Genomic DNA, 5,612 nt, shown 5'->3' with positions numbered 1-5,612 from the left:
TGTAGCCCTGGCTGTCCTGGAACTCACTCTGTAGACCAGGATGGCCTCGAACTCAGAAATCCACCTGCCTCTGCCTCCCAAGTGCTGGGATTAAAGGCTTATGCCACCACGCCCCGCTAATTTACCTTTATTTAAGTGACATCCTCAACTTAGATGTTTTAGCTTTATTTATCTGATTGTCTATGTATGAGTGTTTTACCTGCATGAATTTTGAATAACACTTTCAAGCCTGGCACTCCTCTCTGAGATCAGAGGAGGACATCAGATCCCATGGATCTGGAGTTAGGGATGGTTGTAAGCCACAGTGTGGGTGCTGGGAGCTGAAATGAAGACTTCTGCAATAACAGTGACTATTCCTAACAGCTGAGACATCTCTCCAGCCCCCCCCACGTGTGTGTGTGTGTGTGTGTGTGTGTGTGTGTGTGTGTGTGTGTGTTTTGAGACAAGGTTTCTCTGTATAGCCCTGGCTGTCCTGGAACTTACTCTGTAGACCAGGCTGGCCTCGAACTCAGAAATCCACCTGCCTTTGCCTTCCAAGTACTGGGATTAAAGTCATGCACCACCACTGCCCAGCTGGAAATCTTTTTCAATAACTGTGCTTTCCCTCACAAATTCAAGTTGATATCCCTTTTAATTTGTGTGTATGTGTGTGTGTTTCTGTGCATACACACATGTGTATCCTTGCTTGTCTGTCTGTGTACTATGTATGTGCAGGTACCCATACAGAGGAGAAAAGGATGTTGAATCCCCAGGAACCAGAGCCACAGTCCATTTTCAGATGTCCTATGTGGGTACTGGGAACTGAACCCAGGTCCTCGGCAAGAGCAGCAAATCCTCTGTCAAAAAAAAAAAAAAAAACCACACAGTGTGGTCTTGCCTGTGTGCATGGGGGGCGGGTGTCATGGAAGTGGAAACTGAGTCATTACAAAGGAAAACATCTTGGGCGGTAGAGAGAAAGGGCCTGGGAGTACGTCTGATAAAAAGCATGTGGAGGGACTGCTTTGGAGAAGGAAGGGGATCAGTGGGCATAGGGACACGGGTGACAGCTGTGGGGGTATGCATGAGTGAGAACTAAGTGCAATGATACAAATCTACAAACCACGGAATAAAAGAACACATTTACAGGCTGACCTGAAACAGTGTTTCTTCTTTAACATTAGGAAATTTTACCCAATTCTCTTCTCTTAGAACATCCATTCCCACTCCCTTCTAAACAAGCACACTATGATCTATGCTGCAGAAATCTTTTTCTGATATATTACTTTCTTTGCAGCAGAAAATCCCTCCGAGTTGACAGTCAAGATTAATTTTCTCCAGACTGTTATCAGTCTAATTATTATCAATTTGCCATTTATCAAAACAATATATGTGTGTTATATTTTCATTAAATCTTATTGAACAAAATTACATTGGAAGTCAATCTCTCAATTGGATGAAGAGCATCTTTGAACACTATTGCATGTCTTTGTTAATGAATGATGCTTAACTCTAGAATAAAAGTTTAGTGTCAACTGTATTCTTAGCCTTTATTCAGATATAGCCTTTGGAAGTCTTTTTGGTTTTGTTTTGTTTTGTTTTGTTTTTTTGAGACAAGGTTTCTCTGTATAGCCCTGGCTGTCCTGGAACTCACTCTGTAAACCAGGCTGGCTCCAAACTCAGAAATCCGCCCGCCTCTGCCTCCCAAGGGCTGGGATTAAAGGCGTGTGCCACCACTGCCCAACCTCTTTGAAATGATTTAAATTAGCATTCATTAACTTTCTTCCTTATCTGCCTTCGGTCCGCCTTCTGGGCATTCTCTCTCAAATATCACTTGGAGGCTGGGAGAAAGCTCCGAGCTTAAGAGTCCTTATCATGCAGACCTGAGGATCTGATTTCAAATCCCCAACACCCTCGTAAAAGCCAAGCAGGACCACACATGCCAGTGGCCCCAAGAGATCGGTGGATCCGGGGAGCTCATCAACCAGCCAGCCTAGCCAAAACGGTGGGCCTCTGGATCAGTGAGACCCTGCCTTAAGGGAAAAGGGTGGAAAGCAATAGCAGTACACCCAACTCCTCTGCCTCCACATCGTGCATGTGGCCCCAGACCTAACCACACGCCCTGGTGCATGCAACCCATACTAAAAAAACTTTTGTTTTTGTTTGTTTGCCTGTTTAAGACAGTTTCTCTGTGTCGTCCTGGTAATCCTGGAACTCGCTCTGTGCACAAGGCTCACCTTGAACTCAGAGATCCACCTCTGCCTCCCACGGCCAGGACTAAAAGCCTGTACCGCCAGCCACAGCCTGACAAAGCCCCATATATATTTTTTTTAATGATTAACTGAAGTTTGTTGTTGAGGATAAAGAATTAAATATTATCTGACTTGCAAGGTGATTATTCAGCTCTTCAGTCTTTTCTAATGGTATCCAAGTCAATATTAACACATGACCACACAGATTACATAATATGAACTACGCCACTTCCCCTCCCTTCCAGACTTCTGTTTGCCTCAACAGTCTCCAAAAAGGGACAAAATGGAAGTGTTATGGATTTCATACTCTCTTGCAGTATTTGTAAGTAAAATGTTCCTACCTCCTCACATGTTTAAGATATATGTCTATCAAATTCTCTGTGCTGCAGAGTTGATCTTTTTGGCTTGTGGGGAATGTTCTGCCCTTCATATATTCAAACCCCTCCCCTAATTCCTCCCATAAACGTACTCTCCATCTCCCCCTTCCTTCGCTCTCAACCTTGACGCACCCTTCTGTCCCTCTCTCCGTCTCTCTACTCTCATGTTTCAGTCTGTGTGTGTGTTGGAGGGGAGGGAAGCGGAGCGTCTTTCCTTAACCAGTCATAGTGAGTTTGTCTTATCATTACAGGAAACTGGCTCCCCTTCTCCCAGAACCTATCATGTCCACAGCTCCTCAGACTATGCTAAGGGTGGGATTTTCTTTCCGCCTTCCCTCGCCTATGCTAGGATTTCATCCACTTCGAGCATGTGTAGGTCTTGTGCAGGTTGTCACAATTGCCCTGAGTTCATATGCTCAGCTGTCCTGTCGTGTCTGGAAAAACACTGATTCCTCCAAGTCACCCACTGCCTTCCTTCTTGAAGTCCCTGAGTCTTGTGGGAAGGGGTGTGGTATGAAACTCCCATTTAGGGCTGAGCACTTTACAATGTCTTTGTTGTGCAACCGTTTCTTCCAAGACTGGAACATTCTGCCCTATAGCCAGCCTCTTTAACCAGGAAGGTAAATAGTAAATAGCTCCAGAGAGTCCCTGAAACTGACCAAATTCACTCTGCCCCTCCCTGTTAGAGGAAGCAGAAAGAGCTGGGCATCCCTCTCAGGCAAAAAAAGATTCTTAAGACCAGACCAGGTGCCGGGAAGAAGCAAGAACCAACGGAGCTGCCCGGGAGGGGTTTACAATAGGCTACAATATACCATACTATATCATAATAACATATAGCTAAGAGGGTGCTTCTTGTATTGCTATGATTTGGTAAAAAGCATAAGGTATTAAATCTATGCTATGGCTGAGTAAGCTTGGTGTCCTTGTGGAAACTGTAATAGAGGGCGTGGCTGTTCTGGTTTGTTTTTCCCTGACTGTTTTCCTACTTGTGGGATTCTCTTCCTTCTCCTGGATTGCTGCTTTATCCAGTCTGCATGCGATGATGAATGCCCGGTCTTATTGTACCTTGTTATCCAGTGTTTGGTTGCTGTCCCTGAGAGGCCTCTGATCCTCTGAGGAGAGAAGGAAGGGGGTGGATTTGGAGGAGAAGGGAGTGGATTTGGAGGAGAAGGGAGGCATTTAGGGTGAGGAGAGGGAGGGGAAACTTCAGTCAGGATGTAATACATGAATGAAGAAAAAAAAATAGGTGTTAGACAGCAAATGCTAAGCTGTCTCCAAACTCATATAGTGAAGCCCTAATTCCCTGCTGTGGATGTATATCCATGTGTCACATAACATTTTGGTCAACAACACAAGGAAACTACAGTGATATAAACAGTAGCTAGCCTAGATGTACAGTAGAGGGTTATTATCTGTAGATTTGTGTGATTTGCATAACACACTCTGATGTTTGTACACTAACAAGCCCATCTACTGTCACATTTCTCAGAAAAGATCCCTATTCATATCTAAGAACTAGATTTGGCAAAGGGACCTCTAAAGACGCAAATGAAGTCACGAACCTGCAACACTGATCCAGTGACTGATATCCTCGTAAGAGATCCTAGAGCTGGAGAGATGGTCAAGAGCACAAACTGATCTTGCAGAGGACCCAGTGTCTGCATCGGGTGGCTCACAACAGGGAATCAAACCCATTTTTTTTTTTTTAAATCTCCATTGGCACTGCAATCACACACACACACACACACACACACACACACACACACACACACACACACACACACATCTATTAAGCCCCACTTAAAGCATTCCACTGCTTTCCAAAGTCCCCAAATCCACATTCCTACAGCAATACCCTAGGCCCTGGTACCAACCCTGTCTTAGTTTGGACAGACACCATGACCAAGGCAACTCTCACAAAGGACAACATTTAATTGGAGCTGGCTTACAGGTCCAGTTTCAGTCCATTATCATCATGGCAGGAAGCACAGCAGCATCCAGGTAGACATGGTGCCGGAGGAGCTGAGAGTTCTACATCTTCATCAAAAGGAAGACTGGAGCAGAGTGTCCTCAGGCAGTTAGAAGAAGGGTCTCAAAGCCCATCCCCACAGTGACACACTTCCTCCAACGAGGCCACACCTACTCTTGCAAGACCACACCTCCTAATATTGCTGTTCCCTGTGCCAAGCATATTCAAACCACCACAGTTATTTTAAGCTTTTAGTTTGTATATGTGTGTGTGTGTGTGTGTGTGTGTGTGTGTGTGTGTGTTTGCCGTGCACATATACATGCCTTACAGAATACATGAGAAGGTCAGAGGACAATCTCCAGAGTCAGCCATTACCTTCCTCTTTGTTTGTTGTGATGTGGAATCAGTTGTGATTTCCCTGCAGCATACAGGAGCCTAGTTGGTCATGGGCTCCAGGAGCTTCTGAGAGGTTTTCCTGTCTCTGCCTCCTACCCTGCTGTGGATCACAGTTTCTGGTCTCACATAGGTGCTGGGGGTATAACTGAAGTCCTCACACTTGCGTAGTAAGTGCTTCATCCACGGACGGCATCATTCTCTCCTTTGTGAAAATTCTTAAGCTGCACCTTGAGGATATATTTCAAAGTTCTGTCTGGCTTCCACTCCCATTCAGTACAACACGAATCTAGAAAAGCACTGCAGTGTTTCGTGTTGGGATTTCATCCTTTTTGGTTAAGCTTAGAGAAGTGACATTTTATATAATTGGTTAATGAAGATGTAAGTACAAATCTTCGTATCACATCTTGTAAAACACATATTGAAATCAAGGAAAGAAGCTAGGCGGCCATGGCAGACGCCTTTAATCTTGGTGTTTGGAAGGCAGAGGCTGGTAGATCTCTGTGAGTTCAAGCCCAACCCAGTCTATAGAATGAATTCCAGGACAACTACACAGAGAAATTCTGTCTGAAAGAACAAGCAGAGAGGAAGGAAGGAAGGAAGGAAGGAAGGAAGGAAGGAAGGAAGGAAGGAAGGAAGGAAGGA

The sequence above is a fragment of the Mus pahari genome, chromosome 11 (genome assembly GCF_900095145.1).
Source record: "Mus pahari chromosome 11, PAHARI_EIJ_v1.1, whole genome shotgun sequence".
Classification (NCBI taxonomy): domain Eukaryota; kingdom Metazoa; phylum Chordata; class Mammalia; order Rodentia; family Muridae; genus Mus; species Mus pahari.
Note: the sequence above shows the minus strand (reverse complement) of the source record.